This window comes from Dasypus novemcinctus, chromosome X (genome assembly GCF_030445035.2).
Source record: "Dasypus novemcinctus isolate mDasNov1 chromosome X, mDasNov1.1.hap2, whole genome shotgun sequence".
NCBI lineage: Eukaryota > Metazoa > Chordata > Mammalia > Cingulata > Dasypodidae > Dasypus > Dasypus novemcinctus.
Genome location: NC_080704.1, coordinates 156,144,277 through 156,157,101, shown reverse-complemented (window position 1 = coordinate 156,157,101; position 12,825 = coordinate 156,144,277).

Sequence of the window (12,825 nt, the reverse complement as noted above, 5' to 3'; positions counted from 1 at the left end):
GTGCCATTCATTACCATCATATCCATTATACTCTTGCATATGTTTACAAGTTCTTCAGCATGGTCTCCAAATGTTTTCTTAATATATTTAATCTCTTCCTTCACTTAATTAAGTTGGTCCATGATCTTTGTTTGGAGACCTTTTATTCATTGTTTAATGTTCTGCTCCTCTTCCTGGTTTTTCGTTTGTTCATTGCATTGGGCTAAGTCTTCCTGATTATTGGTATGGTCTGTAACTTTTTATTGCTGTCTGTTCATTTTATCTTGTTTAGTTTGTTCAGTTGCTTAGTTTCTGTCTCTAGGCTCGGGTTTCTTTTTTTTTCTGTTATATTGTACTTTTAATGTCAATTTCTCCTAATGTATTTTTTTAAAATTTTATTTTATTTATTCATTTTTTAAAAAAATATTACATCAAAAAATATGAGGTCCCCATTCACCCCCACCTCCCCCACCCCACCACTCCCCCCACAGTAACACTTTCCCCATCGTCATGACACATCCATTGCATCTGGTGAGTACATCTCTGGGCATCGCTGCACCCCATGGCCTATGGTCCACACCATAGCCCACATTCTCCCACGTTCCATCCAGTGGGCCATGGGAGGACATAGAATGTCCAGCAATTGTCTCTGCAGCACCACTCAGGACAACTCCAAGTCCTGATAATGCCTCCACATCTCATTTCTTCCTCCCATTCCCCGCCCCCAGGAGCCACCATGACCAATTTTTCCACACCAATGCCACATTTTCTTGCTTATTAACCACAATAGTTCATGAATAGGATATCATTAAGTCCACTCTAATCCTTACTGTATTCCTCCTTCCTGTGGACCCTGGCTTGGTTGTGTCCATTCCACATCTGTGTCAAGAGGGGGTTTAGATTCCACATGGATACTGGATGCAATTCTCTTGCTTTCAGTTGTAAGCACTCTAGGCTCCATGGTGTGGTGGTTGACATTCTTCAACTCCATGTTAGCTGAGTGGGGTAAGTCCAATAAATCAGAGTGTAGGAGCTGAAGTCTGTTGAGGCTCAGGGCCTGGCTATCATATTGTCAGTCCAGAGATTCAAATCCCCTAGATATATCTTAAACCCCAGCACCAAATATAACTCCAGTAAAGTAGCAGGAAAGGCTTCTGAAAAGAGATCATATCTGAGTCCAGCTCCATCACGCAGAAACACAGCTCCAAAGAAGGGCCAACCGACATGGCAGTGAACTCCATCTGCCATGACCATAGAACCTGTGGGTCTCTTTAGCCCTCAAAAGAACCAATACCTGGGGTTGTATCTACTTTATCTGTCTCTGGGACTCTGCTCAGGTGTGCATAAGGGGAATCCTTCTGACAACCACCAAACTCTTTTTTAGAGACTCATAGCCATATAAACTCATTTGTCCTTTCCATTTCCCCCTTACTTTAGGTCAAACAGCATTTTTCACTCCTGTTATTATATGTAGACAGGAATATTCTGCTGGTCTACGTTGAACCTTTAATTCAAGGTCATTTTCTAGTTACGTCATCAGCTGATACTTGGTAGTGATCCCTCGGTGCCAGGGAGGCTCATCCCCGGGTGTCATGTCCCATGCTGGGGGGAAGGCATTGCATTTACATGCTGAGTTTGGCTTCGAGACTGGCCACATTTGAGTAACACGGAGGTTGTCAGGAGGGAACCCCTAGGCACAGTGCTGCTCTAGGACTTGTTCTTATTTCAGGTGTAGGGCTCACAAGCATAGTCATTAGTATCAGGGGCTCACTGTTGGACCCTCATTCCTTCCTGGTCCTTGCCGTTGCACTTGGGAGACTGCCGCTGCTCTCCTAGGGACCACAACAGAGCCCCCCCCCCCCAAGCCAGGAACCCAGTACCCCCCCAGCTGTTGTTTTTAATTGTTTCCACTATGAGTATATCCAAACATTTCCATGCACCCTGGACACATGCCCTGTATAACTCCCTGTCAACCATATGTCCCCTGTCAATAACATCCCATACCAGTATTCCTCCGCTGCCATTGTTGAACCACTCTGTGATCCAAAACTTCCTGAAAAGTGAAGCCCAATATAATGCCAGGTTCCCTTAATAGTAAAATGGAATATAGCGATGAGTTTAAAGGTTAGATATAGAATACATATTGATTTGGAAAAATTCTACATCCTATCTTTTACTTTTCTTTTTTCCTAATTATTGTGCTTTTCTTCACAAGAGCCATAGCTCACAGTAATTCATATATACAATATACAGTAGTCCCACATATCCATTATAAAACCTTTTCCCTTCCACAGAGATAGTCTTTTAACTTATTCATATCATATTTACTGAAACTGATGTACAGATATTGAGACAATAGCTTTCAAACAAGGTAACATTTGTGTTTACATTGTGGTTTACACTCTAGGCTATACAGTTTTCTAAATTTTTTAGTTATCCTATGTTTTACATTATGGCTTACATTATTAGTCTGTCGTCCCCTATATGTTTTTGGTGTAATATTACATGTTTTATATCCATCCTTGTGTACTCTTGTGAAACACTTCTTTTGCCCTCACATTTACTCTGGTTCCATCTATTCAATATCTATTTCCCCCTCCCCTTGGGGCCGACAGTGACAGTCAATCTTCATTTCCTGAGGAGCCACGTTCAGACATACTTGCAACAGGGCTTAGGGCCTGACCCACTCAACTGCCCTAATGCCCTGGGAGCCACCATTTCTCTTGGGAGATACAGTTCCCTCTATTTGATGGTATTAGCCTCCCCACGTTGTGGGTCTACCTTCACTCTCATTATATGGGTCTCTACCCAATGGTATAACCCACTCTGGCAAAATGAGCATTCACACATTCCCTAGAAGTTTGTCCTGCGTCAGGTTATCCCCTTTGAGTAAATTAAACAGATAACTTTCCTAATTATATTTTGAAAAGGTTTTCAGCATTATACTCTCAACCAACACCTGACAATCTCCTACGTTCGTGTGTTGCCCCACCCTCCCCCCAATTTCTTGGGTATTATTACCCATCCGCCCATCCCTAGCACCCCTCAAACCCCCAAAGCCCCACCCAAAGGTAACCCTATGCCCCCATTTTATCCCTTCCTTGTACACATACTTACCTCCAGCTTATCACAGATTTCACCCATGTAGATGTCAGTTTACATTCTTCCTCTACCCCCGATTTCCTGTAAGGCTATCTTCCAGTCTCTAGCTCTCTGAGGCAGCTTGCTTATTTCATATCATTGAGGTCATGTAGTATTTGTCCTTCAATGCTGGGTTGCTTCACTCAACATAGGTTCTCAAGATTCATCCATGTTATCACGTGTGTTTGTAGTGTATTTGTTCTTAAAGCCAAGTAGTATTCCATTGTATGTATATACCACATTTTATTGATCCACTCATCTGTTGATGGACATTTGGGTCGATTCCAACTTTTGGCGATAGTGAACAATGATGCTATGAACATTGGTGTGTATATATCGGTTTGTGTGACTGCCTTCAGTTCTGCTGGGTATATACCCAGCAGTGGAATTGCTGGGTCATATGGAAAATCTATGTTTAGTTTTTTGAGAAACCACCAAACTGTCCTCCAGAATGGTTGGATCCTTCTGCATTCCCTCCAGCAGTGGATGAGTGTTCCCATTTCTTCACATCCTCTCCAGCATTTGTATTCTTCTGTTTTTTTCATAGCTGCCAATCTTATGGGAGTAAGATGGTATCTCATTGTAGTTTTGATTTGCATTTCCCTGATAGCTAATGATTTGGAGCATTTTTTCATGTGCTTTTTAGCCATTTGTATTTCTTCTTTGGATAAGTGTCTGTTTAAATCTTTTTCCCATTTTTAAAATGGGTTGTTTATCTTTTTATTTTCAAGGTATCGGAGTTCTTTATATATGCAAGTTATAAGTCTCTTATCAGATATATGGTTGCCAAATATTTTCTCCCATTGTGTAGGTTCCCTTTTTACTTTCTTGACAAACTCCTTTGAGGTGCCGAAGGCTTTAATTTTGAGGAAGTTCCATTTATCTATTTGTTCTTTTGCTGCTTGTGCTTTTGGTGTGAAGTTCATGAAGCCATTTCCTATTAGAAGGTCCTGTAGATATTTCCCGACACTGCTTTCCAAAGTCTTAATGGTCTTGGCTCTTATATTTAGGTCTTTGATCCATCTTGAGTTGATCTTTGTATAAGGTATGAGATGGTAATCCTCTTTCATTCTTCTACATATGGATATCCAGTTCTCCAGGCACCATTTGTTGAAAAGGCCATTCTCTCCCAGTTGAGAAGGTTGGGTGGCTTTATAGAATATTATATGGCTATATATATGAGGTTCTATATCAGAACTTTCAATTCGATTCCCTTGGTCTGTGTGTCTCTCCTCATGCCAATACCATGCTGTTTTCACTACTGTAGCTTTGTAGTATGTTTTGAAGTCCGGTAGTGTGATTCCTCCAATTTCGTTTTTCTTTTTCAATATATCTTTGGCTATTCGGGGCCTCTTTCCTTTCCAAATACATTTCATAGTTAGTTTTTCTAGTTCCTTAAAGAAGGCTGTGTTGATTTTTATTGGGATTGCATTGAATGTGTAGATCAACTTTGGTAGGATAGACATCTTAATAATATTTAGTCTTCCTATCCATGAACAGGGAATATCCTTCCATTTATTTAAGTCTTCTTTGATTTCCTTGAACAGTCTTGTATAGTTCTCAGTGTATAAGTTTTTTACAGCTTTAGTTAAATTTATTCCGAAATATTTGATTTTTTAATTTACTATTGTGAATGGTATTTGTTTCTTGATTTCCTCCTGATCTTGCTCATTATTGGTGTACAGAAATGCTACTGATTTTTGTGCATTGATTTTATAACCTGTGACTTTACTAAATTCATTTATGAGTTCTTGAAGGTTTGTTGTAGACCTCTCAGGGTTTTCTATGTATAGGATCATGTCATCTGCACATAATGAAATTTTCACTTCTTCCTTTCCAATTCAAATGCCTTTTATATATGGTTCTTGCCTCAGTTCTTGAGCAAGTACTTCTAAGACAATGTTAAATAGAATGGGAGACAGTGGGAATCCTTGTCTTGTTCCTGACTTTAGGGGGAAGGATTTTAAGATTTCTTCATTATAAACAATGTTGGCTGTGGGTTTTTCATATATACTCTTTATCGTGTTCAAAAAATTTCCTTGTATTCCGATCTTTTGGAGTGTTTTTATCCAGAAAGTGTGCTGTATTTTGTCAAATGCTTTTTCTGCAGCTATAGATATAATCATGTGATTTTTTTCCTTCAATCTGTTTATATGGTGTATTACATTGATTGATTTTCTTATGTTGAACCATCCTTCACACCTGGAATGAATCCCACTTGGTCGTGTTGTATAATTTGTTTAATGTGTTGTTGAATACGATTAGCAAGTATTTTGTTAAGTATTTTTGTGTCTAGGTTCATTAGAGAAATTGGTCTGTAATTTTCCTTTCTTATGGTGTCTTTGTTTGGTTTGGGTACTAGGGTAATGTTGGCATCATAGAAGGAGTTAGGCAATGTTCCTTCTGTTTCAATTTTTTGGAAGAGTTTCAGCAGGATTGGTGTTAGTTCTTTCTGGAATGTTTTGTAGAATTCACCAGTGAAGCCGTCTGGCCCTGGGCTCTTTTTAGTTGGGAGGTTTTTAATGACTGATTCTATCTCTTTACTCATGATTGGTTTGTTGAGATCTTCAATTTCTTCTTTCGTCAATATAGGCTGTTTATATGTTTCTAAGAATTTGTCCATTTCCTCTGAATTGTCGTTTTTGTTGGAATATAGTTTTTCAAAGTATCCTCTTATGATAGTCTTTATTTCTGTGGGGTCAGTGGTGATATCTCCTTTTTCATTTCTTATTTTGTGTATTTGCATCTTCTCTCTTTTTTTCTTTGTTAGTCTTGCTAAAGATTTGTCAATTTTTTTGATCTTCTCAAAAAGCAGCTCTTGGTCTTGTTTATCTTTCCAAGTGCTTTCTTATTTTCTATTTCATTTAGTTCTGCTCTTATCTTTGTTATTTCCTTCCTTCTTTTTCCTGTGGGATTACTTTGTTGTTGTTTTTTCTAATTCTTCCAAATGTGCAGTTAGTTCTTCAATTTTTGCTCTTTCTTCTTTTTTGATGTATAAATTTATGGCTATAAATTTCCCTCTCAGTACTGCTTTTGCTGCATCTCATAAATTTAGGTATGTTGTGTTATCATTATCATTTGTTTCAAGGTAGTCATTGATTTCTTTTGAGATTTCCTCTTTGACCCACTGTTTTTCTAAGAGTGTGCTGTTTAATTTCCATATATTGGTGTGAGATCTGGGCTCTGGCCATTGCAGATTTCCAGCTTCACTCCACTGTGGTCAGAGATATTATTTTGTATGATTTTGATGTTTCTGAATTCATTAAGCCTTTCTTTGTGGCCTAGCATATGGTCTATCTTGGAGAATGATCCATCTGCACTTGAGAAAAATGTATATCCTGCTGTGTTTGGGTGTAATGATCTGTATATGTCTATTAGATCCAGCTCCTCTAATATACTGTTCAAATAGTTTGTTTCTTTAGTGATTCTCTTTTGAGAAGTTCTGTCCAGAGTTGATAGTGCTGTATTAAAATCCCCCACTATAATTGTAGATGCACCTATTCTTTCACTTAATTTTTCCAGCATTTGCCTCACATATTTAGAGGTGCCCTTGTTAGGAGCATAAATATTTAGGATTGTTCTTTCTTCTTGACAGATTGTCCCTTTCACTCATATTTAGTATCCTTCTTTGTCTCTCACAATTATTTCGCATTTAAAGTCTATTTTGTCTGATATTAATATATCTACTCCTTGCTGTATATTATATATATATACATTGCTGTGGTCTAGGACTCCTGTGAAGAAAAGCTGAATAATTAGGGGGGGGGGGAAGAAAAAGATAGGATGTGGAATTTTTTCAAGTCAACATTCTTTATCTAAGTTCTTTATCTAACTTTATCCAAGTTCTTTATCTATCCTTTAAACCCATTGCTATATGCCATTCCCTAGTAAGGGACCATGACATTATATTGGGCTTCAAATTTCAGGGAGTTATGGATCACAGAGTGTTTCAACAATGGCAATGGAGGGATACTGGTATGGGATACCAATGACAGGTGATATATGGCTGACAGGGAGCTGTACAGAACATATGTCCAGGGTGCATGGTAATGTTTGGATATACTCATAGTGGCAACAATTAAAAACCACAGTAGGGGGGGTACTGGGTTCCTGGCCAGTGGTGCTCTGTCGTGGTCCCTAGGGGAGCAGCGACCGTCTCCCAGATATAGTGGCGGGGACCGGGAGGGAGTGAGGGTTCAACAGTGAGCCCCTGATGCTAATGACTATGCTTGTGAGCTGATAAACCTAAAATAAGAACAAGGCCTAGAGCAATATTGTGCCTGGGAATTCCCTCCTGTCAGCCTTCATGTTACTAAAATGTGGCCAGTCTCGAAGCCAAACTCAGCATGTAAATGCAATGCCTTCCCCCAGCGTGGGACATGACACCCGGGGATGAGCCTCCCTGGCAACGAGGGACCACTATCAACTACCAACTGATGATGCAACTGGAAAATGACCTTATACGGAAGGTTCAATGCGGATCAGCAGAATATCCATGTCTACATAAAATAACATGACTTTAAAATGCTGTTTGACCTAAAGTAAGGGGGAAATGGAAAGGAGAAATGAGTTTATATGGCTACGAGTTTCTAAAAAAGAGTCTGGAGGCTGGCAGAAGGATTGCCCTCATGCACAACTGAGCAGAGTCAGAGAGACAGATAAAGCAGATACAACCCCCAGATATTGGTTCCTGTGAGGGCTAAAGAGACCCATGGGAGTTATGGTCATGGCCGATGGGGTTAACTACCAGGGCAGATGGCCCCTCTTTGGAAATGGTGTTTATGTGTGATGAATCTGGACTCAGATGGGATCTCCCTTCATAAGACTTTCATGCTAATGTGCTGGAGGTGCAGTTAATGTTGGGGTTTAAGATATATTTAGGGGATTTGAATCTCTGGACTGACAATGTGATAGCCAGGTCCTGAGCCTCAACAGACTCCAGCACCTACAATCTGATCTATTGGACTTACCACACTCAGCTAAGATGGAGTTGAAGAAGGACAACCACCACACCATGGAGCCTAGAGTGATTACAACTGAAAATGGGAGGATTGCATCCAGCATCCATGTGGAATCTGAGCCTTCTCTTGACATAGAGGTGCAATGGACACAACCAATCCAATGTCCACATAGAAGAGGTGGCATTGGATTGGGAAAAGTGGACATGGTGGCTGATGGGTATGGGGAAAGGCAGGAAGAGATGAGAGGTGGAGGCGTCTTTGGGACATGGAGCTGCCCTGGATGGTGCTTCAGAGGTAATCACCGGACATTGTAAATCCTCACAGGGCCCACTGGATGGAATGGAGGAGAGTATGGGCCATGATGTGGACCATTGACTATGAGGTGCAGAGGTACCCAAAGATGTACTTACCAAATCCAATGGATGTGTCATGATGATGGGAACGAGTGTTGTTGGGGGGGGGGGAGAGGGGGGGTGGGAGGTGGGGCTGAATGGGACCTCACATATATATTTTTAATGTAATATTATTACAAAGTCAATAAATATATATATATATATATATATATATATATATATACTCCTGCCTTTTTTTGGTTATTGTTTGCTTGTAAGATCATTTTCCAATCATTCACTTTCAGCCTTCATGAGTCTCTGGGTCTAAGATGTGTCTCTTGTAGACAGCATATAGATGGGTCATATTTCCTTATCCAATGTCCCAGTCTGAATCTTTTGATAGGTGAGATTAATCCATTGACATTCAGTGTTATTACTTTCAAGGAATTATTTATGTTAGCCATATTTTGATTGGACTTGTGTTTGTCATATTTTGTTTGTTTGTTTTTTCTTCCCTTTTTGTCTTTTTTGTTGCTCTCACACTCTCCTCCAGATCTGTCTGTCCTGTTTTTTCCTTTCTTCCTGCAGAACTCCCTTTAGAATTTCTTGAATGGGAGGTTTCTTGTTGGCATACTCTTTCAGTTTCTGTTTATCTGTGAATATTTTGAACTCTCCATCATTTTTGAATGCTAGTTTAGCTGGATAGAGTATTCTTGGTTGGAAATTTTTTTCTTTTAGCACCTTGACTATATCATACCACTGCCTTCTTGCCTCCATGGTTTCAGATAAGAAATCAGCACTTAATCTTATGGAGCTTCCCTTGTATGTGATGGTTTTCTTTTCTATTGCTGTTTTTAGAATTTTCCCTTTGTCTTGAGCGTTGGATAATTTGACAAGTATATGTTTTGTGGTGGACCTGTTGGGGTTGATGATATTTGGGGTATGTTGTGCTTCTTGGATATGTACATCTGTCTCTTTCCGTCGATTTGGGAATTTTTCAACCATTATTTCCTGCAGCACTCCTTCTGATTCCTTTCCCTTCTCTTCTCCTTCTGGGATGCCTATAATATGTATGTTTGTGTATTTTGCATTGTCATTCAGGTCCCTAAGTCCTAGCTGGATTTTTTCTATCTTTTTATCGATCAATTCTACTATCTGTTTGATTTTCGATGTACTGTCTTCCACATCACTAATTCTCTGCTCTGCTTCTTCTAATCTGCTGCTATTTGCTGTGAGTGTTTTTGATTTCTTGAACTGTGGTGTTCATTCCCATCATAACTGTTATCTTTTTGCATATGTCTGCAAATTCCCCTCCAAGTGTTGTCTTCACATTGTTAACCTCTTTCTTTACTTCATTAAATTTGTGTGTGATATATGTTCTGAGATCTTTAATTACTTGTGCGAAGTTCTGCTCCCCTTCCTGGTTTTTAGTTTGTTGATTGGATTCAGCCATGTTTTCCTGATTACTGGTTTGGTTTGTAGATTTTTGTTGCTGTCTGGTCATCATTTTACCTTGACGGGTTTAATTAATTCCTTAGTTTCTTTGTCTAGTCTTGGGGATTAATTAGCTGTTGTTTTTGCGTAAGTATTATATCTTCTCTTTGTCACTTTGTTCTTCTCATTCTAATTTCTTATTGCCGGCTGAGTTCACTTTGAAGGAACGTATAGGGCCAGGGAAAGGCAATTGTGTAAGAAAGGAAAATGTGTAAAGTAGTATTGGTAATAAATCTTAACAGAGCAACAATATAAGATCTGGGAGGAAGGATATTAGATTCATATAAGTTGTGTAGAGTTATAGCAGTAAGTAGAGTACCTATATTGAGGTAGTAGACTGAATATGGGAGGAATATGGTATGAATTAATAGGCTAATGTTTTCATGAGAGAGGGAAAGAGAAAGGAAAGGCCATAGTTTCAAGAGTGGATAAAAGATAGAAAACAAAACAAAATTATTAGAAATTAAGATTTAGATGATTTGTGGATTAAAGAAAGGGAAGTGGAATATAGGAGAGACAGTAGATGATGGAGGATATCAAGATGTGGGGGAAAGGGGATAGTGTAGGTAGCCAAAATCAATTCACACAGAAAGAAGGCAATGGAGGATGAGGAAACCCAGCAAATGTGAGGTGTTCCCTGCAGCACCTATTGTATAATTAAGATAAAATAAACTAAGAAGAAAATGAGGGACAAGAGAAAAGAGAGAAGAAAGAAAGAAAAAAGGGGGGGGTGGGTAAAGAAAAGGGAGGGGAACAAGTAAGGAAAAGAAAGGCGATATAGAACACCAACAGCAGCAACAACAAAAAAACCCTAAATAAATGAAAAAAAAGACCTAGTGTGATACAATGGGAGAAAAGACTAGGAAATAATGCAATATTAGCAACCAGGACAATAAAAAATAAGAAATTTAAATTTAAATTTAAAAAAGAAAAACAAAACGCAAACATTGAGGGCTAGGACAATCAAGGACCTCAGATGGGCCTCAGGGTGTGGTGGATTCAGGGATGGAAAGTCTGTGATATTGCAGACTCAAGAGGTGTGAGTCTCTGGGGTGTGGGCCACCAGGGTTTAAGGGACACAGACCTGGCAACCTCAAATCTGGTTAACAGGGAGCCTGGGAGCACCACAGTGCAACACAGCCTTCAGGGATCCCCGCAACTGGGTGCCAGCCCTATGGGAGCGGTCACATTCACAAACTCTGACCTATGTTTCCAAAACCCGCAATTCCCCCTTTCACTAGGTTCTCTTCTGTGTCTGTATCACCAATTCAACTTCAGAACACCTCCCGCCCTGCAGGCACCCAGTTGGGGGTGCCTCTATATTGCAGACAATTTAAGAATGCTGTAGATCCACAGCTAGGCTTAGGGGGTGGGGCTCTAGCCGGAAGCTTTGTATCAGTGTCCGAAATTACAAATCCCAGGCCTTGCAAAAAATTCCCCTAATCGGCTTCCAGCCGCCTCCCACCCTCCTGTCCCCCGAAATAGCCTCCTGGTGACGTCTCTTTGCTGCAAGCGATTTAGGGCTGCTGCAGATCGGCAGCCGGCCTTGGGGGGCGGGGCTCTAGCCGGAAGCGCTATTATTTGTGTCCACAATCAAAAATTACCCCGCATCGCAATAAAACTCCTATCTCCCCAAATCGGTCTGCGAAGGCCCCCTGCCCTGTTAGCCTCCCAATAGCCCGCTCAGGGCTTATGAATTCCCCAGTACCGCAGAGCCTCCAGGAATCACCACTGCTGGGCCGATGCTGTGCTTCTGCCCACCCAGGAGGGAGCGTCCTGCGTGCAGCCCCCACCTCTGTGTAAGACAGCCTCAATTTTATCTTTAACACGAATTTTCTCTATTACCTTCCCACGAAATCGATGTCCAGACACCTCCTGCCCTGCAAAATCCTGAAACAGCCTGGTCCTGAAGAATTTCTAATGCTTAAAAAACTGTGTTTGAGACCAGCAGAGGCAGCAGCCAGAGCAGCCACAGTCTGCGCCCTCTCCCGCCGGAAACCCCTCTTAAGATCTCGGGTTTCATTTAGATGCTGTTTGTGTGTGTGTGTGTGTGTGTGTGTGTGTGTGTGTTAATTCTTGTTGTTGTCTAAGTTCCTCTGAAGGAAAAGATTAGGGCCAGGGAAAGCCAAAGAAGTAAGAAAAAAAGTATAATAGTAGTATTGATAGTAAATGTTAGCAGAAGAACCATATAAGACTTAGCAGAATGAATATTAAACTCTTGTAAGCAGTGTAGAGTTATAGGAATTAAAAGTGGAGTACCTACAATGAAATGGGAAACTGAATATGGAGAAGAATGTAATATGAATTTAAAGGCCTGCATGATCAGGAGAGAGGGAAATAGAAAAGAAAGGACAATAACATAAAGAGCTAATAAAAGACACAAAACAGAATAGAAGTGTTAGATATAAAAAGCCAGAAAAATTATGGGCTAAAAAAATAGAGGTGGAATGTAAGAGCAACAACAGAAGGTGGAAGATAGAAAGATTTAAGAAGTAAAAGAGGTAACGTTGGTTGCCAAAATCAGTACAAACAGAAAAGAGGAAATTGAGGACGAGGAAGCACAGCAAACAAGAAACAAGCCAGCAGAACCTAATAGAAAAAAAAGGGTGGGGATAAAATGAAGAAGGAAAGATCAGAAACAAAACAAAACAAAAACCGGACAAGCCCTCAAGCAAGGAGTCAACCAAACATTAAGAAAAAGCAGACTTCCCTCTTATGCTCCTGTGGAGCTTGTCAGGCTGCTGCTGTTTATCTATTAATTACCCTGCAACTTTCTCGTTGCAGGTTTTGAAGTAGGTTTTAGTGAGTAAACTAAGTTAAATTATGTAACAAATATAATCTTTTTTTTTTTTAGGAAAAGTAAGAGACCCAAGGGAAGCTAATACAAGGATAATGTCTGTTTTCCCTGTCTCAATGTA